This window comes from Nycticebus coucang, chromosome 15 (assembly GCF_027406575.1).
Source record: "Nycticebus coucang isolate mNycCou1 chromosome 15, mNycCou1.pri, whole genome shotgun sequence".
Lineage (NCBI taxonomy): Eukaryota > Metazoa > Chordata > Mammalia > Primates > Lorisidae > Nycticebus > Nycticebus coucang.
In genome coordinates this window covers 12,292,060-12,318,596 of record NC_069794.1, presented here as the reverse complement: position 1 = coordinate 12,318,596, position 26,537 = coordinate 12,292,060, and the positions used below count along the sequence as shown (strand labels likewise).

Genomic DNA, 26,537 nt, shown 5'->3' with positions numbered 1-26,537 from the left:
CTCCACAGCCTTAGTCATCCAGAGGGAAGCTGGGCACCTCCCATACATCTGCACTGGCAGATGCTGCCAAGACAGGACAGTGGTGCAATAGTCTTCCTTGCCTGGATACACTGTCTGGTACCCACATTTTGGGAACTTACCTTACCTGCTACATTGTGGTTAATAAGACCAGCTCATGTCTCCATTTCTGTTCTGATTACACACACCTGCCCTTTTTCCTTATTACCTATCTTTGTCCATGTGACTAGAAGAATAACAAACAGGGCAGGCAAATCCCTGTGACTTCCTGGCTCCTAGTGAGCACCCCCAAATAGCCTCACCTTGCAGACCCTCCACTGCTCAACCTCTAAAACACACAAAAGCCTTCACATCCCATAACCAGAGAGGCCACCAGGGTTAGTCTGATTACTGGATGCTCAGATTATGTCATTTTACTGTCAGCAATTTTATAATTTTAGCAAACTAAGAAATATGTCATTCATTTAGAATTCATCTATGATTCATGTTTGTGTTTCAAGGACTTTGATGAAATGTTTACAACTCTCTGCTGCACCTCAACTGTCCATTTCAAAGCCTGATCACCTAATTTTTAGATATCCTATCCAATATCACAATTCTGTGAGACAATGAAACTATATTTCTTCATTTTTCCAGTAAGCCAGGGTTATGATTCAATTTGTTAAAGTGGTTTTTCAGGTCATCAAAACTTTCTTCATCCCTTCTATTTTTTTTTTTTTTTTGGCCGGGGCTGGGTTTGAACCCGCCACCTCTGGCATATGGGATTGGCGCCCTACTCCTTGAGCCACAGGCACCACCCATCTTCATCCCTTCTTATCTGAACCACCTGATTCAGACAGACGCAGCCCTGACCCTATAACTTTCTAGTTTATGCTTCCTTTAAAAAATATCTCACTTCCGAGAGAAAATAAGTTGCTGTTAAACCATGAGGAACTGTGAGTGCATGTTTCTCAAATGTGTAAGTGCAGTGTTACTAATCAGAAGGCTGTGTGAAATAAAGTAGGGAATGTGAGGCAGAGAAGGCCAAGAACATGGGCTGAAAACAGAGCCCTAAGGATCACAGACTTCGCTTTGCTACTCAAGAAAATCACAAGCCCACAAAGAAGTGTTCTCTTAAAACCTACCACCACTAACTCTAAAATAACACTTAACTTTTTCTTAGGTTATTTCCAACTGTAGTTAGATTCTCCAACTGGATGCTCCTTGAAATCATCACAGTTGATTACAGGGCATTGTTTTTGTTTTGTTATGTTTTTTGAGACAGAGTCTCATTCCATTGTCCTGGGTGGAGTACCATGGCATCACCATAGCTCACAGAAATCTCAAACTCCTGGGCTCAAGTGATCCTCCTGTGTCAGCCTCCTGCGTAGCTGGGACTACAGGCACCTGCCCTCATGCCCCAACCAAATGTCCTATTTTTAGTAGAGATGGGTCTCACTCTTGCTTAGGCTCCTCTCCAACTCCTGGCCTCAAGCTATTTACCCACCTCAGCCTCCCAGAGTGCTAGGGTAACAGGTGCAGCCAGCCACACCACCTAGCCTTAACACGTTTTTCAAGATAGAGTTTTTCAAAGTTTCATGAGCAAACCCCCAACAATCCTGGGAGGAAAAGCCAGTAGGAAAACAGGTCAACTGCTCTAGTGGGAAATCCCACACAGCGGGGGTCTGCGGAATCCCCGCTGATGGCCTTTCCTTCTCCAATAAGTTCTCTCTCTTAAAACATAAATGTACAGGGTGGTGCCTGTAGCTCAAAGGGGTAGGGCACCGGCCCCATATGCCGAAGGTGGCGGGTTCAAACCCAGCCCCAGCCAAAAAATAAAAAAACATAAATGTACAATCAGGAAATTAAACAGAGAAATAATTTTGTGGTTCCTGGATACTAGCAGAGTTCAAACCCCAATTATGTCATGCTGTGCCAGGGTTGGGTAAACTGTGTCACCTCCTCTTTGGAGCCTTCCCCGCCCTCCCTGTCCCTATGTTCCTGTCCTAATGCCCATTACACCTGCCATTCTTCGAATGCCCACCCCGTGGCTCCTATACTTGCATCCTTGGCTGTACAATGGATTCTTTAGAGTGGAAGCGAGTGTCTCTGTCACCTGCCAATGGCCATTGCCCACTCAGTGCCACTCACGGTCACTGTTATAGACAATGTGCTCAATAAATGTTGAAGGTGTAAATGCTTAGATTCTCTAGACTCCTCATTTTGTTCTCTAAATCCCATTTAGCACATTTAGCCTGGAGCTACTTGCCATTTAGAACAAGGATGAGTCAAGCCTTCTGGATTTTCTAACAAAGTCTCATGTGGTGAGCGATACAGGCTACTAACAGCCAAAGACCGGGAGGAAGCAGAATGCTTGGGAGACTTCAGGAAAGCATGGAAAGAAGGCAAATGGGAGACTCTAGTGAGATCACTGGGGTGAGTAGAAATTATGCAAAGGCATAGAGAGACCACACAGGGGAGGGGGGACGTTACCACTTTTGCAGCTGATGATCGGGAATGCAGGTGTTAGCCCTGAATAACCCATCCCGGCTGACTCTGGGGTCTTCTCTTCTCCCCCTGGCTGCCCAGCTTCACTGACAGAACAAGGTCTGCAGCCTCAGATCTCCTCCCTGCCTTCCCCAAACACACATGCCCTGTACTGCCTTCCCTGGGCTCAGTGCCAGGCGACAGCCAGCCACTGGGCTTGCACTGATGTGTTGTGTTGCTCCTCCTAGGTAACTTGTTTCCGAGTTAACAGGTAATCTTCCTGCTGGGGGTGCCGGGCACCATGCCAACCTGGTAAAGACCACCTTTGGGGCCAGATGTACATTTTGGTACCCATAATATCCCATTGGCAAGGTTGCCACCTGTCTCCAAGTAGTGCCTACCCTGGAGAGAGCTAAGAATCTAGTGAACTGAAACCACTTGATCTTACACACTCATAGTGGGACTTCTTTAGAGAAGGAACAGTTATTAAACCCTCAACATGTGCCAGGCACTGTGCTTCTGGTGCCTTCTGTTTAGAGACAGACTCTTTAAAAACATTCTCCCTCCATAAGATACCACTTTACACCCATTAGCATGGCTATTAGTAAAGAAAGCAGAAAAGAAGTGTTGGGGGGACGTGGAGAAACTGGAACCCTTGTGCATTGCTGGTGGAATGGAGAGCGGTGAGTGCTGTGGAACAGTGTGGTATCTCCTCAAAAATTAAACAGAGAATTGCCTTGTGATCCTGGAATTCCACCTCTGGGTACCTATCCACACAGAATAGAAAGCAGCAACTCAAACAGATATGTGCACACCGACAGTGACAGTGGCGTTATTCACAGCAGCCAAAAGGTAGAAGCAACCCAAGTGTCCACTGTCAGATGAGTGGATAAACAAAAGATGACCTCACGAACAAAGGAACGTCATTCAGCCTGTGACAGGAAGGACGTTCTGACACGTGTGCTACAATGTGGATGAACCTGGAGGGTGTTACGCTGAGCAAAATGCGCCAGACCCAAAAGAACAAATGCAGTGTGATCCCACCTACATCAGGTGCCTACAGTTGGCAAATTCGCAGACACAAAATGTAGGTTGGCAGGTGTCAAGGCTGGGAGAGGGGGGTGGGGAGTGGTCCCCAGTAGGATCATAGAAGAGTTCTGGAATTGGATAGTGGTGATGGTTGTACAGCAATGTGAATATACTTAATGTCACTGATGGCACTCTTAAAAATGGTTAAAATAGGGTGGCGCCTGTGGCTCAACAGAGTAGGGTGACGGCCCCATATGCCGAAGGTGGCAGGTTCAAACCCAGCCCCGGCAAAAAACTGCAAAAAAAAAAAAACAAGGATAAAAATGGTAAATTTTATGTTTATTTTGTCACAATAAAAAGTTTTTAAAAACAAATATCACTCACCTTCTTGCAGGCCCCAAACCTAACATGCCCCATCCATGTGCCCCTCCTGCTGGGGGTCTGACTCCCTCCCATCCACCCTCACCCTCAGCCTGTGCCCGACCTGCTTCTGGCCCGAAGAAGAACTCCCACTCTTGACCTTGGTCACCAGAGCCAGGATTGGCACCTTGTTTCCCAAGTGTCCAAACCTCAGCTTCCCCAGGGACCTCACCAAGGCTGGGCCTCTCCAACTCCAGGCCCCAAAGCCCAGGAGTAAGACTTAAGAGAGATGGACAAAAGGAGACACTGGGGCCTATAATCCTCGTACTCTGGGAGCCCAAGGTGGGTGGATTGCTTGAGCTCACAAGTTCGAGACCAGCCTGAGCAAGAGCAAAACCCCATCTCTACTAAAAATAGAAAAACTAGCCAGGTGTGGTAGTGGACACCTGTAGTCCCAGCTACTGGGGAGACTAAGGCAAAAGGATCACTTGAGCCCAAGGGTCTGAGGTTGCTGTGAGCTATGATGACGCCATGGCACGCTACCTGGGGCAACTTTTTTTTTTTTCTGTCTAAAAAACACAGAGACACAGAGAGGTGCTAGAAAACAATTTCCATCTTCATGGTGAGACAATGCTGTAGGAATATCACATACCAAGTACTGTGCTAAGCATTTTGCTAATCATCTCATTTAATTCTCACAACAATCTAACAAGTAGTTCTCATCGTTACCATCTTCCCCATTTCACGGATGAAAAAGCTAAGGCTTGGGGACACTAAGTAATTTGTTCAAGATCCCAAAGCTAGGAAGGTGCAGGTTCCAGACAGGAAACCAGCATTCAGATTCACAGCCCATGTTCAGCTTTGACAACGCCACGCCACAAGAAATCTCTTATAGAACTAACTCTTGCAGCTCGGCACCTGTAGCTCAAGCGGCTAAGGCACCAGCCACATACACCAGAGCTGGTGGGTTCGAGTCCAGCCTGGGCCTGCCAAACGACAGCTACAACCAAAAAATAGCTGGGCGTTGTGGCGGGTGTCTGTAGTCCCAGCTACTTGGAAGGCCGAGGCAAAAGAATCACTTAAGCCCAGGAGTTGGAGGTTGCTGTGAGCTGTGATGCCATAGCACTCTCTCTACCCAGTGACAGCTTGAGGCTCTGTCTCAAAAAGAAAAACTAACTCTCAGATGACACCATCTTGATGCTTTTACTTACTGATACCAAAGTTAATATTTAGGGCAGAAAAGAAAATTTGCCAGCCAGTGCTCTTCTCTGAAAAAGAGGTCACAAAAGACTCAATGTAAATAGAGGTTCCAATCTGTGTAGAAATAGAAAGTCCCCTCGCCACTAGATCATAATAGCCCACTCTAGGAAATCCTGCAGCCAGAGGTGCAAAGCAGACTATTTCTGAGTTTTGAACAACAGCTCCATTGGCCTGTTAGCTTCAAACCCCAGCATCTAATTTGTGATCTTGGGAAAGCTTGTTAGGAGGGTTTCCACAGGACAGCAGTGAGTACAATCAAATTCTGGTCCTTCCCAAACACAGATCAGTGTGACTGGGCTGCCTCTCCAGCAAGCAGGCAGCACACAGGTGTTTAATTTGGAATTTGATCGCTGCCTAAATTTCAAGATCTCCCGTAGGTACACAAAGAGTCCTCAATGGCCACTGGCAGAAATTCTTAGAAAAACAATCCTCCCGGTTGTTGGAATCATAACAACCACTTTCGCTCCCCGCCTCCCTGTCACCGAAGAGGCTGTTTTGACTTGAATTACAGGGGCCCATGGGGACTACCTGCTGTACAAATGTGCATGTGACAATGGACACTCCTTTGCTGGCTGGCCGGTGTTATTTCAGACACTGTTGGACAGATGGGCTCTGTTCCGAGTAGGGAAGAGAGGAAATTTTTTATAGGGCTGTCATCTCTCTGCGCACAAAATGCCCTTCACTGCTTCACTGGGGTGGGGGCTGAATGGATGCTGGAACAATGGTTTCTCCGGCAGCACGTTCCGTGCAGTCCTGGGGCCTGAACATCCTTGCGGGGGTCCCGGTTGTCCACTGGGTCTCCTGTGCAGCCTGTGTTGCTGCTGTGTACGGAACATGTGCTTGCAGCTTGGCAGCTGTAGGAACACAGTAAATCCATTCACTACTGACACAGCCTAGTGACTGATGTGGGCTTAGCGAGGAAATGGACACGTTTGACAAGCAGAAACAACTGAATTCCTTCTGGAGGGGTGAGGAAATGACACCCCCATGGGCTTGATCTCACCATTTGGTTTGGATGGGGGACCCCTGTGAGCTCACCATGGGAGGCCACCCAGATGTCATCCACCAGCTACCATTATTAATTCTGAGCAGAGAGGGGCCAGGCAGGTGTTCTGGGAATGGCAGGAATAGGAGATGGCTGTTTTGAGACTGGCTGGACATGGAAAAAATAAATCACTCAACCCAAAGATTAAAGAAAAAGGCAGTCTCGTTGTAGCCCGGAGCGATAACTTTAGACTCAAACGGAACTGGGTACAGGTCCTGGCTCTGCCACGTATCCTAAGATCAAGCTCCATAATCGTGTTTCCTTTTCTGCAGAACAGGAGCCATAACAGATTCCTACTAAGGGGGCTGTTTCAAGAATGCATGAGACTATTTTAATAAGTACTTAGCATGAGTGCGAATAAAGCCAGGCATAACACAATTAATGATGGCTATTCATCATAATACTTTTTTTTTTCTTTTGAGACAGGGTCTTACTATGTTGCACAGGCTGGATTTGAACACCTGGGCCTAAGCGATCCTCCCGCCTCAGCCTCCCAAGCAGCTGAGACTATAAGCACACCACACAAATTCAGCCTGTACAACACAGCAAGACCTCATCTCTAAAGTTCATCTTTTTAATTAAAAAAAAAATGTATAAATAAATTGAAGAAAATGAACTTTGTGTTTGTCTGCTGTACAGATAAATAAAGCAGTCTGCACACTGCACCAACTGACATAGCTCCTAAAACAGAGTGGAATCAAGCCTAAAGGAAAAGTTCAAGAGCTCTGTGGTATAGCACAGGGACAATAGTTAATATCAATGTACTGTGTGTTTTGTTTTTTTGAGACAAAATCTCACTATGTCGCCCTCGGTAGAGTGCATGGCATCACAGTTCACAGCAACCTCAAACTCTTGGGCTTAAGAAATTCTCTCGCCTCATTCTCCCAAGTAGCTGGGACTACATGTACCTGCCACAACGTCTGGCTATTTTTTGTTGAGGTTGTCATCGTTGTTTAGCTGGCCCAGGCCAGGTTCGAACTCGCCAGCCTCGGTGTATGTGGCCAGCGCTGTAACCACTGTGCTATGAACGCTGAGCCTTTTTTTTCACCACCACCCCCGCCGGCTAGAGTATCATGGCATCAGCCTAGCTCACAGCAACATCAAACTGGACTCAACTGATCCTCTTGCCTCAGCCTCTCTGGTAGCTGGGACTATGGGCACCCGCCTTCACACAGACTTGTTTTTCTTTCTTTCTTTGTTTTTTTTTTGAAACAGAGTCTCACTTGGTCACCCTCAGTAGAGTGCAGTGGCATCTTAGCTCACAGCAACCTCAAACTTTTGGATTCAAGTGATCCTCTTGCCTCAACCTCCTGAGAAGCTGGGACTAGAGGGTGGCTGGTGCCCAGATGTCTACAGGTGTCCTCACCCCTCCCTCACCTTTAGCTGACTCTTCTCATCCTTTCTGGCCTTTCCTTGGAACTACGTGTTGCTTTGGTTCTTCCTATGAAACTGATCTCTAAAGAGGCATCTCATTTACCATGTTGTGTTTTGGGTGAACCCTTTATTTTTTTCTTAATATCAACAACAACAAAAAATATGAAAGCCAAAGTGGTGCCTCTCAGAGTGTCCCCAGCAAACCCTCAACACTGGCTTTCTGTAGTGGGCTCCTCCTTGTCTGCCCATCTCAGGTCACCCTGACACTGCTCATCTACTCTGGCAGCTGCACACTCAGGGAAGGTTGAATCTTGAACCAGGCAAAGAGGAATACGCTGAACCCATGGCCTCCAGGTTTCCTTTCAGCACCCCTTCCCTTAGTTGCAATCCATTGACTATTTATAGATATCAGCCACCGCCAGGCTGTTTGAAGATGCAGGACAGAAGAAATTCTGAGTGCTGCTGCCTTCGAGAATTTAAAGCAAGAGAATTATTGAAACACATTGCACTGATTTATTATTCATCGTCCCTTGGGCGGGCCCAGGAAGTACCAAGCAGAGGAAGGCAATGCATCACTTCATGGACACTGGAAAACTTTCAAGTGTCTGCCAGGTCCCAAATTTATGCCATGAACAAGGGAACCAAGATGAGAAAGCAGGCCTTCTGTAGCTTAGAGAGGTGCTGAAGACAAAGGAAAGGGTAGGCCAAAGCGAGGGCAGGCCCTGAGGAGGCAGCTTGTCAGAGGGAGAGTGGGAGGGGGAAGTCTTCGTGGGAGCCAAAGTCCATTGTCAGTGTAGGGGACCAGAAACCTCTCCCTGGTGAAAAAGAGCTCACCAGCCACAGACAAACACTGCTGCTGGCCCCCATAACCAGGGAGACAGATTCTTATCTTATGGGCAGAGGCTTAGCAAAACCCTCATGCGGACTCCTGTTACCCAAGAAAGGGACCCTGGATGGCCAGAAGATTGACAAACCCAGCAAAGCACATCAGAACCACCCATCTGTAGTAGGGAAATCACACATGCCTGGCCACACACACACACACACACATAATGAGAAAAAAGAATAGGCAACCCTCCTCCAGACACCACCACTAAGCTGGCGATGAGTGCTGCACCCGGACGCAAAGGCCTCTTCCCCAAGACTCGTTTGTTACGAACTTATTTCTATTTCCCCGTGCAATTTATTTGGGAAAAGAGGCCTTTCATTGTTGACATTCTGTGACTTCACCAGACCCACACAGACAATAATGAACAATACAAACCCAATTTTGCAGAATCTGGAGACTGCCCCTTGGCCGTCATCATTAGAATTTTCCTTTATGCTCACCCTGAGTTGCTCCTTCCTTTTTATTGATAAGCACGCATGAGCCCCTTCTCAGGATGAAAGATTAAACCCAACAAGAGATCTGGAGTGGTTTTCATGCCTCAAGAGTCGAACAGGTGGGATTGGGTACAGCCTTCTCTCCACATGCACTGGGCATCAGGGACATCATTCTCCTCTGTGGCGGGAACCATCCGGATGTTCATGTTTTCTATTACATTCATTCACTCATACTGCACTTGATCTGCAAATCAAAGGTAGTAACCCTCCTCTCAGGGAACTTGTGAAAACCTAGGCTGCTTTCAGACCACTACAAAGCATGGTATCCATCAACTATTAGGGAACAAATAAAAGATCTGGACATTCTGTGAGATCTGTGTCTTCAAGTACTAATCTTCATCTCTCCTGAGTACTAATATTTTTAAAAGCCACAGAGTTCATCCATAAAAAAGAAAAAAATCCTGACATTTTTGTTGTTCATTCAAACAACATGAATGAACTCGAGGACATCAGGTTGAGTGAAATGTATGATCTCATTCATATGCAGAAGGTAAAGTGGAACTCATAGAAGCAGAGAGCAGAACGGTGGAGCCAGTGCCTGGGGGGGCCGGGGAAATAGGAGGTACCGGTCACAGTTACAGAAGTTCCTTCCTGAAGGAGTTCTGAGGATCTAATAAACTGCATGTTGGTGATGAGTGTGTTAATTAATTTGATCTAGCAATGTTTACACTGTGAATACATATATGAAGTCATCAAATTATACACCTTGAATATATAAAAATTTTATTTGACAATTACACATTTTTTAATTTAAAATTTTTGTAATGATTTAGAGTAATTTTGATCACCCTCTAACACCAGAGTATTTAACCTAGTCATAATTTCAAAAGTAACTTGTTAGACTAGCAGGGCAAAATGTTTATCTTATTAGGAAACTGAATTGTCTTCTGAAAAATTAAACAACGAAGGTAATTACTAGGGGATAGGGAAAGGGGGAGATCAGTTGTTGATCAAGGGAGACAGAGTTCCAGATTTGTAAGATGAAAAAGTTCTAGAAACTTTTCACAGAATTATGAATATACGTACTTACCACCAGTGAAATGTACACTTGAAAATGGTTAAAATGGCTAGGCATGGTGGCTCACACCTGTACTCTGGAAGGCTGAGTTTGGTGGATTACTTGAGCTCAGGACTTCTGGCCTGAGCAAGAGCAAGACCCATCCCTACTAAAAACAGAAAAATTAGCCAGGTGTTGTGGTAGGTCCCTATAGTCCCAGCTACTTGGGAGGCTGAGGCAAGAGGATTGCACAAGCCCAAGAGTTTGAGGCTGCTATAAGCCACGATAATACCATGGCACTCTACCTAGGTGACAGTGAGACTCTGTCTCGGAAAAAAAAAAAAGTTAAGATGATAAATTTTATATTAGGTGTTCTTTACCACAATAAAAATATTATATATATTATATTATATTATATATTATGGCATAATAAAATAAATGAGGAAGATAACCACACGAGAACAAGTGTGGGAAGATGTAACAAGATTTGGTTTGTTTCCATGGACACATTGACAGCAATAAACGTTTACCAACCAAACTCAAGGATACTCTCACCAGAAAGGAGTTCTAAAGAAAGAGTGTTGTCACTAGCTATGTATGTCTTCATAAGTAAAGAGAAGTGGTTCTGCTGATGGATGGCTATTCTGTGCTCAGCCCAAACCACTGCCCTCCAGCACAGACTCAGGGGGCTCCGAACAAAAATGGGTAGAGGCAGGCAGAAGGAAGGGAGAAAGAGGCCAACTGTACCTGAAGACTCACCGGCAACACCAGCCACTTTCCATAAACTACTGCATCTAATATAGCAAGTCTATGAAGTGGCTACTTATTACAGCCTTATTATTAAATGATGAAGCAACTGAGGCTAAGAGAGAGCAAACACTTGTCCAAGGTCATGTGACAAAAACCTGATCTGTCTGTCTCCAGAGCCCAAGTTTTGTACATACCCATTTTACCCGTCAACTTGTAAAACCCACAAAACCACGAACTCCAGAACCCTAAAATAAACAGGATTTTTCCTACACTCTGTTTGAGAGCTTCACTATAATATAACCAGAATTTGGCTGGAAAAGTAACCTCAAATGTCTTCTCTAGAGCAGGGATCCTATTGCCACCCAGGGTGCTGTGGAAATGGGTCACAGGAGTGCCAGGACCCTGAGCCCTGCTGTCAGGGGTTTCAGGGTGCAGCCTGGGACACAGGAGTCCCTGGGGCAGGGCCCCTGGGGTTATTCGACATTTTTCCATTGTGTCATAAAGCATTGTTTCCTATGAATGCTTGTATGACAACAACTGGGAAGCAACTTTGGCTTCAAAGGCAAACTGCCCGGGTTAATCAGGCAAACAAGCTTACCTTTGTTTACCTCTGTTTCCTCATCTATAAAACGGGGATAAAAAGAGAACTGAGCTCATGGAGTAGTTGTGAGAATTAAATAAGATAAAATACATGGAGCTCTCAGTATATAGTAGTAATCACTCGACAACCATTAGCTGAGCCAGTGGGTACAGCCACACGGGCCAGGCATGCCACCACCACAGGGCACTTTCATGCAGACTGTGCTGTGAACAGCACCTGGAAGCTGTGCAGCTGCGCCCCTGCCGCCCAACTTTGCATTTAACCTCATGCTCTTCACAGAGAAGCTCCAATACACTGCTCCTGTCCATGACCTGCCCTGCATCCCCTAATCCTCTCCCCCAAACTTCCTACACGCAAGCACAGCAGTCCCATGACAAACCCTTGAGTTTTCTTCTCTTTTTTTACGCTGTCTCACTCTGTTGCCCTGGGTAGGACACCGTGGCATCACAGCTCATACCAACCTGACACTCTTGGGCTCAGGCGATCCTCTTGCCTCAGCCTCCTAAGTAGCTGGACTACAGGTGCCCACCACAATGCCTGGCTAGTTTTTCTATTTTTAATAAAGACGGAATCTCACTTCTAGCCCGGTCTAGAACTTCCAAGCTCAAGTGATCCACCCACCTTGGCTCCCAGAGTGCTAGGATTACAGGTGTGCGTCACTGTGCCCAGCAACCCCTTGGATTTTCATAGGCACGCCTTATGCCCGGAATGTTCCTCTACTTCTCACCTGGTGCCATTCTTACTCATCCTTTAAGGCCCAGCCTGGAAGTTCCCAGTTCTTTGAAGCTTTGTCCCAAGCAGAGCTGCTCCATCCTCACTGCTCTCAGAACACTATAAATATTAGAAAACCCAGCACCGTTTCTTATGGTTCACACGGTTTGTCTGCGCACAGCCTCCTTTGCCTGGCTCACTGCGAGGCCATGTGAGAGGACGGTGCTTGAGCCACCGGTGCTGGAATCACGTGTGCACGAGACGGGTTTGAGTTGGACTCAATATTGTCACAGAAAAGTTAGGAATCACAGACACACAGGCCAACTTCAGGATCCAGAAAATACCCTTAACCATGTCTCAGAAAGGATATGTTCCCCTGAGTATGGTACTAAGCACCCTAAAAGCGTCAGGGTCCTCTGAAGGTTTCAAGGTCTAACCGAGATGACAGACTAATAACAATTACCTAAGGTGGGTTTTGTTTGACATGTACAGTAAAAACCAGAAAGTATGGCCCAGTTTCTCTCTTGAAATTCTTCCCATCATTCAATTCCAATTTCATGTCTCTATGCCTTGTTTCAAACTAAATATCAAAGTCTTTGCTTTTGTTATCTTCCTGACAGTTCTTCAATATACTGTATTAAAAATTCACTGAGGACAAAAAACACTTTCAAGAGTGATATTTAGGAGCTTGTGACCCCTTGACTTTCTTCATTTCTTTAATCTCTTGGATATTTCATAAAACAAAGGAGAAAAGTACCCAAATGTGTTGCTTTTGTGCTAAACGCTTAGAAAGAATTCCTGTCCTATAGAGAAAACCATAGAGACCCAGATGTCTGACAATAGTCATATAACTCATTCCTAATGCCAGCTTACCATATTTGCACAAACTATCACACACAGGTCATGTAATTTCCATGCATGGTAATTAAAATGAGTTACACTTCTTTCTCTTTGCCAAAATACCTGCCCATTCTGGTAGGCAGAATCACCCGTACTACTCAATGTGTAATCTTTCTCTCCCCCTTGGTAATATAATTAGTTGTAACTTCTTTATTTTTTGAGACAGAGTCTCAAGGTGTCGCCCTCGGTAGAGTGCCGTGGCATCACAGCTTACAGCAACCTCCAACTCCTGGGCTTAAGTAATTCTCTTGCCTCAGCCTCCCAAGTAGCTGGGACTACAGGTGCCCGCCACAACACCCGGCTGTTTTTTTTGTTGTTGTTGCAGTTTTCATTGTTGTTTTAGCTGGCCCGGCCCGGGTTGGAACCTGCCAGCCTCGGTGCATGCGAGCTACCTTGGCGCTGCCAACAAATACATTTTTTTTTCTTTTTTTTTTTTTTGTAGAGACAGAGTCTCACTGTACCGCCCTCGGTAGAGTGCCGTGGTGTCACATGGTTCACAGCAACCGCTAACTCTTGGGCTTACGCGATTCTCTTGCCTCAGCCTCCAGAGCGGCTGGGACTACAGGCACCCACCACAACGCCCAGCTATTTTTTTGTTGCAGTTTGGCCAGGGCTAGGCTTGAACCCGCCACCCTCAGCATATGGGGCCAGTGCCCTACTCACTGAGCCACAGGCGCTGCCCACAAATACATTTTTTAATGTAAAATATATATAACATAAAACTTACCAGGTCAGCCATATTCAAGTGGACAGTCCGGTAGCATTAGGTACATTCACAATGTTGTGCAACCATCATCTGCATCCACTTCCAGAACTTTTTCATCATCCCAAACTGAAATTGTGTCTCCATTAAACCGCAGATTTCCATCCCCCACCCCCAGCCCCTGGCCACTCTTTCTGTCTCTATGGATTTGCCTACTCTAAGTACCTTATATAAGTGGAATCATACAGTATTAGTCCTTATTTGACTGGCTTATTTCACTCAGAGTAATGTTCTCAAAGCTCATCCACATTGCACCATGTATCAGCATTTCCCTCCTGTTTAAGGCTGAATAACATTCTATTCTATGGATAGACCTCATATCATATAATGAAATAATTACACAACTCACCATGATGCAGAATCAGGGAGAGCCCCAAGCTTGTTTTCCTTCAACTCGATGGGCCATCTGGGGCTGTTGGGAGATAGTGACACTGTCAGTGTGTCGACTGTGTCCAATCTACTCCATAATCTCCTTTTGGTTGCTGTCACTCATATGGCATATGCAACCTAGATCCCCAGCATGCACAGTTTACAGTAGGGCTGGGGCTCCTATGAGAATCTACTGCGGCTGCTATTGTGACAGGAGGAGGAGCGCGGGCAGAGATGTGAGTGATGGGGAGTGGCTGTAAATACAGATGAAGCTTCCCTCCCTCACCCACTGTTCACCTCCCGCTGTGTGGCCCAGTTCCTAACAGGACTGGTATTGGTCTGGGGGTAGAGGGACCATGGCTTTAGATGATTTCAAAGCCCAAAGTCTGAGTAAGGACCATGCACAGTCTCACTTCACTCCCTGACCTCCGCCTGCCTCCCTTCTCCTCCCACTTCATTTAAAGGTAAATGTTTATTTTGTGTACGTTTGTTTCTCTTGCAAATACAACCATATATGTATTTCCTTCTTGCCTTTCTTACCTATGAGGATATGTACCAATGCAGCCATATAATCCATACCTAGGTATGTTGTTCTTATTCTTTTTTATTTAATATTCATGAATACTGGAGATCACTCCAGAGCTCCATGCACAATGCTCCTTCATTTTCTCATTACTGTAAAATATTTCATAGTGTGGCTGTGCCATTGATTATCCAATCAGTCCCATGTTGATGAATACTTGGTTATTTCCCGTTTTTTACTATTATGAATAACGCTACAGTGAATTATTTTGTACATGAACCATTTTGTATTTATGCCTGATGCCATTTGGGATAGATTTCTGGAAGTCAGATTGTTGGGTTGAAGGACAGTAATATACATATTGGGCTATCTACCGCCAAATTCTCTGCATCTTGGAGTTGTACTATTTGCCTTTGGGAAGCCTTCTGTTTGTCCTTTGCTCTTTTTCCATCTCCTTCCTTCCTGTCAGAAATTGATTCTAGAAAGTGCAGCAGCCATCTCACAACTGTAAAAATAAACACCATCCCTACAGATGTCAGATCTGGAAACCAAAATTGCTCCCAAGCCCTCTCCCAACATCAGTCCTCCCTGCCTACCACTAAGCTTCTTATTACAGCACAAAAATAAACCGCTCACCTGGATAGACCTGGTTATTCCGTTACCTATTACCCAGAGCCAAAGACAACATAGTAATTTTAATATTGAGTAAGTTTAATTGAAATTATGTGAATTGAAAAGCTTATAGCTCATCAGGGAGTTAGTACCTACTACTGAAGAAGGTGCCATCCAATATGGCAGCCACTAGCCACAGGTGGCCATTTAAATTCAGGTTAAATAAAATTAACAATTCAGGGCTTTTGTGCACTCATTACCTTTCAAGCGTTCAATAGACATGAGACTCTAGTAGTCCCCATATTGGGTAGCTCAGGCATCAGTGAGCATCACCATCAGTGCTGAAGGTTCTGCACTGCTGATACACAATTCAAGGTAGCACTGAAATGTCATGCTAGTTATAAACATTTAAGAAACTGTCATTCTCTAGGACGGCGCCTGTGGCTCAAGGAGTAGGGTGCCGGTCCCCATATGCCAGAGGTGGTGGGTTCAAACCCAGCCCCGGCCGAAAAAAAAAAAGGGGGGGGGGGTGGCACCTGTGGCTCAGTGAGTAGGGCGTGGGCCCCATATGCCGAGGGTGGCGGGTTCAAACCCAGCCCCGGCCAAACTGCAACAAAAAAATAGCCGCGTGCTGTGGCGGGCGCCTGTAGTCCCAGCTACTCCAGAGGCTGAGGCAAGAGACTCACTTAAGCCCAGGACCTGGAGGTTGCTGTGAGCTGTGTGAGGCCACGGCACTCTACCAAGGGCCATAAAGTGAGAGTCTTTCTCTACAAAAAAAAAAAAAAAAAGAAACTGTCATTCTCATGACCTATGTCTTCTAAAGTATTATTAGAAACATAACACTATTTGAGATTAGGCTTATCTATCAAACAGTAAATCTAATACTACGATACAAGACATGACTGGCCTCAGCTTCTCCCATTATAGAAAACCCACCCCCTGTGGTTTTGTGCCTCATCATTAAAGACACTTGCACTGCACAAACAGTCCCGCCAGCATTGCTCTCCAAGGTGTGGCCCTGTAACACACTGCAACTGCATTTTCAGTATTAGTGTTTATAGGCTCCCCAAAACACACATCTAGGCAAAACCAGAAAATGCAATCTCCAGAAAGGAGAGCGGTATATTGTGAAGAAGAGAGGATTTCATCATCAATGCAGAAAATAGCTCAGCACTGTGCAAACCCTGAGGAAATTTCAGGGTAGAGAGCCCATGGCGGTTGAGAAAGACTTTCCCACTTCCACTTCAGTTTTGCAAGGAAAAGCAAACAGGGAGGCACAGAAAGCAAGAAGGATGTTCGCAAGTTTCTGAAGCTTTGGGGGTTTTCACACAGTGAGGATGCCCATATTGTGTGATCAGATACAGGGAAATCATCTGTCAGCCTGTCTGTTCCCATAGCTGTGCTATTCATAGAAGACATACCTCCCTCCCCGTGTAAAACACCATATGCCCCTGCTCTTACCTAATTAGGTGCAGGGTGTGTGGGCGTCCTAAGGACCTATAACGTTTTCTCAGGTCTATGGCACGGAGGAGGAGGAGATAATGATGGTGACTCAAGTGGCCATTTGGAGCCCTCCGGTAGAACATTCTTCAGAGATGTCAAGAGCAATGGGGAACCATGTTAATTAATACATTTGAAATGAGTTTTGACTCTTGCCATCTACAGCATCATGAAAAAGGAAAGACAATGTCAACATCTTCTGGACTCCCCAGACACCCACGGACCCCTCTTCCTGCCTCCAGTTGCCCACCAAGGCTCAGTTACACGATCCACTTTGTAATCACTCCTCACAGCCACCCCACCTCCCCTTTGACCCTCTCACTCAGGTATAACTCACCCATCCCCCACTCCACATCAGCACCTGGACACAGGTGGGAAACACTCAACCTGTGGTTGCCAGCAGCTGGGAGAGGGGAGAATACGACTTATACTGTGTCCTGAGGACAGCACAAATTCTAGAGATGGGTGGAGGTGGCAGCTGCACAACAATGTGAATGTAATAATGCCACCTTAGACCAGGCACAGTGGCTCATACCTGAAATCCTCCACTCTGGAAGGTCAAGGTGGGGTGGGTGGGAGCGTCGCAGAACTTGGGAGTTTGAGACCAGCCTGAGCAAGAGCAAGACCCAAGACCCTATCTCTACTAAAAATAGAAAAACCTACCCTGGCATCATGATAGGCACCTGTAGTCCCTGCTACGCAGGAGGCTGAGGCAAAGAGGATCAGATCACTTCAGCCCAACAGTTTGAGGTTGATTATGAGCTATGAGACACTCTACCAGGGTGACAGAGACTCCTGTCTCAAAAAAAAACAAACAAACAAGAAAATCAACCAAACCAGCAAAAGAAAAAAAGTAAAGTTAAAAAAACAAAACACCAGCCTAGGCAACATATTGAGATTCCATCTCTACAAAAATTTTCTTTTTTTTTTTTTTTGTAGAGACAGAGTCTCACTGTACCGCCCTCCGGTAGAGTGCCGTGGCCTCACACAGCTCACAGCAACCTCTAACTCCTGGGCTTACGCGATTCTCTTGCCTCAGCCTCCCGAGCAGCTGGGACTACAGGCGCCTGCCACAACGCCCGGCTATTTTTTTGTTGTTGTTGTTGCAGTTTGGCCGGGGCTGGGTTTGAACCTGCCACCCTCGGCATATGGGGCCGGGGCCCTACTCACTGAGCCACAGGCGCCGCCCCAAATTTTCAAAATTAACTGAGCATGGTGATGCACCCCTGTATTCCTGGCTACTGGGGAGGCTGGGATGGGAGGATCCCTTGAGCCCAGGAGTTGGGAGCTGCACTGAGCTATGATTACACCACTGTGCTGCAGCCTGGGGAACAGAGGGAAACCCTATCTCCAAAAACAAAAACCAAACCAAACAAAAGCCACTCAGCATTGTTGTCTGGTTTCATTTTAATTTCAAGTATGCAAATAACAAGCAGACATTTGACCCTCCTGCCATGAATCCTTACATGCTTCCCTAATTTCTCCATCCTCCTGCTCTTCACCTTTTCTTCTTCCTACACACTTACCCCTTTCCTCACCCAGGCTTCAGTGAGAAAATTTGAGCAATTGGACAGATACTCCCTCAAGCCTCGGGCTGCGCCTCCCCACCTGCTATTAGGGATGAAGTGTCCTGTTCTTATCAAAAACGGGCCCACTTGCAGGAAGTAGGCAAGGGAATGACTGTTTAACGGTGACAGAGAGTCTAGCTTTAGGGTGATGAAAAGGTTTTGGAAACAATACAGCATGGTTGTACAATATGCAATTATGTACTAATGTAATTAATGCCACTGAATTATACACTTAAGAAGAGTCCAGGGCGGCGCCTGTGGTTCAGTGGGTAGGGTGCCAGCCCCATAGACTGAGGGTGGTGGGTTCAAACCCAGCCCCGGCCAAACTGCAACAAAAAAATAGCCGGGCTTTCTGGCAGGTGCCTGTAGTCCCAGCTACTCGGGAAGCTGAGGTAAGAAAATCACGTAAGCCCAGGAGTTGGAGGTTGCTGTGAGCTGTGATGCCACAGCACTCTACTGAGGGCGATAAAGTGAGATTCTGTCTCTAAAAAAAAAAAAAAAAAGAGTCCAAATGTAGATTTCATGATATATATATTTTACCACAACAACAAAAAAGTGTTTTAAACACTTGCCCCTCAACATGTGCCCCACCCCCACCCCCATTCTCTCTTGTTCCAGTGCCATCAATCTCGAGCATGTCTCCTCCACTACCCCTGCCCCACTAGGCCATTGGGACCACAGTGCACAAACATGCTCCACCAGTCTTGTCTAGAAAACTTGCCCATACCTCTGGGCCCCACCTTCCCACCCTCCAGGGCACTGCCTGACGCTTCTCACTCTTGCCTGACCCAGCCAGCCTTGAAACTCCACATCTCCATACCAACGTCATCACTGAGCCCTATGACCCCCAATCGAGTGACCACTCAGCCTTCTTGATATGCTTTTGATTCTCGTGATGTCCCCTTTCCTACTTACCTCCTGCCTCACCGTGAGCTCCTTCTGGGTCTTACTTGGGCCCTGTTCCATGGAGACAACAAAATGTCTCCATGATGTTTCTGGAATCCTGCTCTTTTCATACAATCCCTTTTGGTGATCTCATTCAGTCTGTAGTTTTAAACCCCGGTAAAGACCAGATGCCCCAAAGCTTCCAAACCAGTCCTCGCCTCTGTCTACCTGGCACCTCCACCTAACTGGCTTTCTGTCCCAAATGGCTTCTGCCCTTCCTCCCAGCACCACCACCCACCCAGTGGCTCTAAAGTCAAATTGCTGATCATCTCCTGGTCCTCCCTCCTCTGCGCTCCCTGGATGAGCAGGTACTGTCTGTGAGTCAAATGAAACTGGCCCCAATCTGTGCACTCTCCCCTGTCCGAACATCACCTGGACCACTGCAGTGGTCTGTTCCCAGGATTTCCAGTTCCCATTCTCACCCCTACACAACAGCCAGACACCCCGCAAAATCAAATCAAAAAAAGAAAAGAAAAGAATTAGAGAAGTTGGGGGTCTTTTTTCTGCCCATGTTTCAGAGATGAGAAGGCAGAAGAGGGCCTGAAGGTGGTTCCCAGGCCTGGGCAGTGCGTCTGCAGCACCTCAGGAAAAAGCAGACCCTTTTGTTTTTCTTCAGACAGAGTGTCACTTTGTCGCCCTCAGTAGAGTGATGCACTGTCATAGCTCACAGCAACCTCAAACTCTTGGGCTTGAGCAATTCTCTTGCCTCACCCTTCCAAGTAGCTGGGCCTACAGGCACCTACTACAATGCCTGGCTATTTTTGGGGGGCAGGGGGCGTCTTGCTCTTGCTCAGGCTGGTCTCAAACTCCTGAGCTAAGGCAATGCCCGCCTGCACCTCCCAGAGTGCTGGGATTACAGGCATGAGCCACCACACACATCTGGACTTACCCTTTTATAAAACAAAGCCAGGCAATGCCTGTAGCTCACTGGGAAGGGCGCCAGCCACATGCACCAAGGCTGGTGGATTCGAACCTAGCCTGGGCCTGCTTTAAAAAAAAAAAAAAAAAACAGGCGTTGAGGCAGGCGCCTGTAGTCCCAGCTACTTGGGAGGCTGAGGCAAGAGAATCTCTTCAGCCAAGAGTTTGAGGTTGCTGTGAGTTGTGACGCCACAGCACTCTACCAAGGAGGGCAACAAAGTAAGTCTCTGTCTCAATTTAATAAAAAAAGAAAAGCCAGACACGGGATCCATCCCAAAAGGAAATGCCAACAAAACAGACTCTCCTTATTTCTCAAAAGAAAAAAAAGATTTCCTTTTACTGTTTAGTCTAATAAGCAGGAATCTGGGAAGCTCTGGCTCCATCCTCTGCATTGTGATGTTGGGAAAAATCCTGCAGGAACTTCAAGCCATCAAAAGCAAAATAATAATAATAATAATAATCCCATGGGCGGCGCCTGTGGCTCAGTCAGTAAGGCACCGGCCCCATATACCGAGGGTGGCGGGTTCAAACCCGGCCCCGGCCGAACTGCAACCAAAAAATAGCCGGGCGTTGTGGTGGGCGCCTGTAGTCCCAGCTACTCGGGAGGCTGAGGCAAGAGAATCGCTTAAGCCCAGGAGTTGGAGGTTGCTGTGAGCTGTGTGAGGCCACGGCACTCTACTGAGGGCCATAAAGTGAGACCCTGTCTCTACAAAAAAAAAAACAAAAGAAAAAGAAAAAAAAAATAATAATCCCAGAAAAACAAGATTGGGTTGAGCTGTAGCTAAGAATTTCTTTAATTTGTAGCTATTTGAATGTACGTCATTTCATATTTTCTTAGCCTATCCTACCTTTCTTTTCTTTCCTCTCAGTCACAACTACTTATAGTAAAAACCCTGCCCTAAGGCTGGGCGCAGGGGCTCACGCCTGTAATCTGAGCACTCTGAGAGGCCAAGGTGAGTGGATAGCTTGAGCTCAGGAGTTTGAGACCAGCCTGAGCAAGAGCAAAACTTCATCTCTACTAAAAATAGAAAAATAACCAGATGTCCTAGCCAGCGCCTACAGTTCCAGCTACTCAGGAGGCTGAGGCAAGGACCAAGAGTTTGAGCCCAAGAGTTTGAGGTTACTGTGAGCAATGTCACGGCACTCTACTGAAGGCAGGGTGACTTAAGTGAGACTCAGTCTCAAAAAATAATAATAAAAAAATAAAGGAGGTGGCGCCTGTAGCTTAGTGGGTAGGGCGCTGGCCTCATACATTGGGGCTGGTGGGTAGAACCTTGCTAAAACAACAATGACAACTGCAACAACAAAAAAATAGCTGGGCATTGTGGCGCCTGTAGTCCCAGCTAGTTGGGAGGCTAAGGCAAGAAAACCGCTTAAGCCCAAGAGTCTGAGGTTGCTGTGAGCTGTGACACCATGAACTCCACCCAGGGGGACAGCTTGGGACTCCATCTCAAAAAAAAAAAAAGGCCCAGCCCTAGCAAAACTGAGGTGGGGAAAGCCTGAGCTAAGACAGCTTCTCTCTCCCCTACAATTATTTATTTTATTTTATTTTATTTTATTTTTGAGACAGAGTCTTAAGTTATTGCCCTCTAACTCCTGGGCTCAAGCGACCCGCTTGCCTCAGTTTTTCTATTTTTAGTAGAGACAGAGTTTTGTTCTTGCTCAGGCTGGTCTGGAACAATCCTCCGGCCTCAGCCTCCCAGAGTACTAAGATGACAGGCGTAAGCCACCACTCTCGGCCTCCACCACATTTATTGAGTTTTACTCCCGGTGGGTGCCCCAGGAGAGAGTTCTCATGTAACGGTCAATGGCAACAACCATGACCTACAGTGCAGCCAGGGCTGGAAAGCATTGGATTTGGAACCTGAGGTGGAATCCAGCTGAAGGAAGCCAAGGATTCTGGCATCTTCTGAAATGCCCACCAACCCAGGAATGGATTAACAAGCTGTGGTATATGTATACCATGGAATACTATTCAGCCATTAAAAAAAATGGAGACTTTATATCCTTTATATTTACCTGGATGGACATGGAACACATTATTCTTAGTAAAGCATCACAAGAGTGGAGAAGCATGAATCCTATGTACTCAATTCTGATATGAGGACAATTGATGACCTAGTACATGGTTGGGGTGGGAGAAGGAAGAGCAGAGAGGGAAGGAGGGAGGGGGTGGGGTCTCAGTGTGTGACACACCTTTTGGGGGCAAGACACAGTTGTAAGAGGGACTTTACCTAACAAATGCAATCAGTGCAACCTGGTTTCTTGTACCCTCAATGAATTCCCAACAATAAAAAAAAAAAAGAAAAAGAACAAGCTAAGAGGCAAAGAGAAAAAGAAAGAAGGTCCACTTGCTCAGCTATGCCGGGAAAGGAACTAGAAGATGAAGTGGGCCAGAACCAGAGGGAGCCAGAGAAAGTGTCCCAAAAATGCCAGCATGGGGAGGGAAAAGAGAAACTGGGATGGAACTGAGAGGGGGAACTGAAAGACCCTGTGAAGGATGGGAGGAGGCTGGGGGAGAAGAAAACAAGGCTCCCGGCCTGTTGGCAGGAAGGGAGAAAGCTGGCGGTACGCTCTGCTGGCTGCGGCCCAGAAAACTCCAACTCAAAGGAGTCGTTTGAGTTTAATACTCTCCCAGGACTGTGGAAGAGGAAAAAAGGAAGGGAGAAAAAAGTCAAAAGTCTCAAGAGGAGGGAGCTTTTTGTTTTAAAGGACTACCTCTTGGGCCTGTCCCTAATTTTCTGGGTTTTGTTCCTGGTTTAAAAGGAGTTTTATGTCACCCAAGAGAGTCTGCATTTTTGTGGGATTCAAATATTCCTTAATTAGGTGTTGTCTCTTTACAGAAAGAAAAGACGCCTTTTATTTCATTTTACTTTGCCATTTTAATTTACTCCCTTTCGTGTCTAATAACTAGGTAGAGAAATGTGAAACAGCTGCTGTGAAATATTACAAACCCTGCTCCCTGGGAATGCTGAGAAGGAACTTTCGAGAGCTATCTCTCATCCTAGAGAGAAAGGTCTAGGGGTGAGCAGCAAATTCCAGGTGTGGCAAGCCAAGGTTAGGGGGTGCCCTCCCTTCCACACTGATAAGGTTCTACTCCCTTCTTTTTTGGTTGATGGTGGGAGTGGAGTGGGGAGGAGCCTAGACATTTGAATGGAGAAGAACAGTCACTGGGCTCCTGGGAATCATATGTCCATCTTCCCCAAATGGCCTGTCTGTCCCTTTCCTTAGGCACTACTGTTCCCAACATGATTGAGACTACTGAATTCAGAACAAGAGAATTTGCCTTGGTGAAATTCTGCAAAATCAGGGGTGGGGAGGGAGTCACAACAAAAAAGCAACATTGGCCAGGAAGTGTTCAGCCTTGGTTTACTGGGTATTGGCATTCTTATCGTGTCCTCAGTTAGAGAAAAATAACAGAAAAGGGAAGAGAACTATAGTTGTTTTTTCTTTTTCTTTCTACTGCTAAAAATGAAGGGGGGCATACTCCCTGTCTGGTTCGGGGGTGATCCTTAAGCAAAGGGTCAGTAGTTGTCTGCAAATTGCAGAAGCTTCCCAAGGGATCCGGAACACAAATTTGCAGGGCAGTGCAGGGCACCAGTTTCCGTCTACTGAGCTGTGTATGCTGCTTATGCACTCATTCTGCTGGCAAAAGAGCCTGTCATAAAATGTACTACTGACTATAAAACAAATCAGCGCTTTGAAACGACTTGCTTCAGATGTTTTCATAAATCCCTAATGGCTGAGGCACAGCCTGCTATTGATAATATTAATGTGTTAATAGTTCCTCCGAAGCGGGAGCACTGGGTAGGTCTGAACACACACATGCACACACACATACACAGTGAACATCATGGAACTGGAACACAACAGTTTGGCTCTTATTTGAATTCCAGCTGCACTTTGCTGACCTCAAAAACCCAGATCCAAGTCAGAAATCTGATATTCTAAAACTCTTGGCTGGAACTCCTCTTTATAGTGTTTGAATTGGTTCATAAACAGTATATTATATATGTACACATAAAAGCATGTAAGCACACCAGGGTTCATAGCAGCATTATTCACAACAGCCAAAAGGTGCAAACAACCCAGGGGTCTATCCACAGAAGGATAAACACAACATGGCCTACCTACACAGGGAATATTACTCAGCCATAAAAAGGAAGAACGCGCCAACCATCCTTATCTTAGGGTTGCACGTACTGTCCATTGAGCTCAGTACTGCTAAGCCCTACGCAACAACAACAATAAAAAAAGAAACAGGAATGAAGTTCTGATGCATACTACAGCATGGATGAACCTTGAGTCATTATGCTAAATGAGGTAAGCAGACCCCAAAGGACAAATTCAGTATGATCACACTTACATGAGGTACCTAGAGTAGTCCTATTCAGAGAGATAGAAAGTAGAGTGGTGGTGGCCAGGGGCTGGGGGAGGAAGATGGGGAACGACTATTTCAGGGATAGAAAGATTCAGTTTGGGAGGATGAAAATGTTCTGGACAAGGATGGTATGATGGTTGCATACAATGTGAATATACTCGATGCCACTGAATTGTACACTTAAAAATGGTTAAAGCCAGGCAGGCCTGGGGTCTTGTGCCTACAGGATAGCCTGAATCCAGGAATTTGAGGTCAGCCTGAACAACAAAGTGAGACCCCATCTCTAAACAAAAACAAAAAGGTTGAAATAGTAAATTTTATGTTATATATATTTTACCACAATTTTTTACGTAGTGGGGAAGAACATATAAGCAATAGACATTAGGCATCTCTACAACTTCCGGTATCTTCTGCTATTATGTCCCACAGCTCTGCCCCCAGGGCCTGGGAGCTGACACTCAGTGTAGCCCAGGACCCAAGGAATGTTGTGCTACCATTCTCCAGACAACCATGAGCCCAGGGAAACCTTCCTATTAAAGCTTCCTTCCAGAAAAAGTATCCAATGTACTCAGCCCTACTACGAAACTAATTTATGGCTTTCATATGAAAGCTATAACCCAGTTATAACCTAAGAATATGGGGAAGGGGGAGAGGGAGGGAAGGCAGGGGGAGGATGGGTGGAGGGAGGGTGATTGGTGGGATTACACCTATGGTGCATCTTACAAGGGTACATGTGAAACTTACTAAATGTAGAATATAAATGTCTTAACACAATAACTAAGAAAATGCCAGGAAGGCTATGTTAACCAGTGTGATCAAAATATGTCAAATGGTATATAAAACCAGTGTATGGTGCCCCGTGATCGCATTAATGTACACAGCTATGATTTAATAAAAAAAGGGGGGGGGGGGCATAGTGATTATGCCTGTCAACAAGGAAAAAAAAAAAAGCTTCCTTCCAATGTCAAAAAGGAACTTAAAGAACTAAGACAGATACTTTTCAGGATGAAATTTCTCTGCTTCCTTCCTAACAGGCATCATTCAGGTTGGCAGAGTCTGAGAAAATATTGTAAGTCCTCCAGTCTTGCTAGGGGCCAAGGACACTAAAATTCTTTGAAGGCACATTTCTGTCTCTCGACCACTCCAGCCCTCTTTCTCTGCTTCATGGATATATAAGTCAAAGGCTAAAATTGCAGGAGGCGTGGAGGGTAGCACTGACTAAATTCCTGGACTTAACCTTTCTGTCTCTTGGTGTTCTTCTCCCTGAGGAAGGCTTGCCTACAATCACTTTATGATTTTATCCCTAAAGGGTATAAGCAGGGATCCACCAATGTTGAGGGCACAGAGGGGTGGCCCAGCAGAGCCCAGAACTCACCCAGGAGTTTCTATCAGGATCACAACAGAAATGCCTTTAGGCCACAGGTTTTTCTGATACTTGCTCTTTTGGGTGAGTTTATTTAAGAAGTGGCTAGGGCAGTCAAAGCTTTGCCCTTACCCTAAAAAGAGAAAGGCCTTGGCACAGTGTCTTTCATACCAAGTCTCCCCTGGACCTTCCTTTAAATTCCCCTTCTGCAAATCATTATCCAAGACCAGGTTGCTGAGAACTCTAGGGTCCTGCCACATGGGCTTTTGCGTCTAGGATATATCAGCGTCAGACTTTCTTCTCTGTGCAGGGTTAGAAGGATGAAACTCATAGCTGGCGACAAGAGATGCCCATCTCTCTGCCCATCTGACAGAGAGGAGGACAGTCAGTAAGCACAAAGCCTATTAGTTTTCAGACCAATGGGTCCAGTTGGCAAGGACCCCTGTCAATTAAGAGGATGGGGCTGGAAGGGTCCCACCATCCTGCAAGGGGCAGCTCCACTGACTGTGAGGTGGGGAGCAGAGCACAGTGCTCCCGATACAGAGGGCCTTGAGTAGGGCTGCCTAGGGACACATAGCCCATTGAGGCAGAATCAGAACAGGGTCTGATTAATAATCAGAACAGAGCCAGGTAATGGGTTAAAAGCTGTTAGGACTTAAATTGGGGAGAGAGATGCATAATCTGAGTATCTTTAAGCATAC

General features: G+C 46.0%; 1 long non-coding RNA gene across 4 annotated transcripts in view; it reads right to left on the bottom strand.

Annotated features, from left to right (window-relative positions):
- The window catches only part of LOC128566530 (uncharacterized), a 111,812-nt gene that overhangs the window by 81,324 nt on the left and 3,951 nt on the right, over positions 1–26,537 (bottom strand). For all 4 annotated transcript variants that reach the window (XR_008374577.1, XR_008374578.1, XR_008374576.1 and 1 more), the window contains exon 2: positions 14,007–14,069. This is a non-coding gene — a long non-coding RNA (uncharacterized LOC128566530). The remainder of the gene's footprint in view (positions 1–14,006; positions 14,070–26,537) is intronic.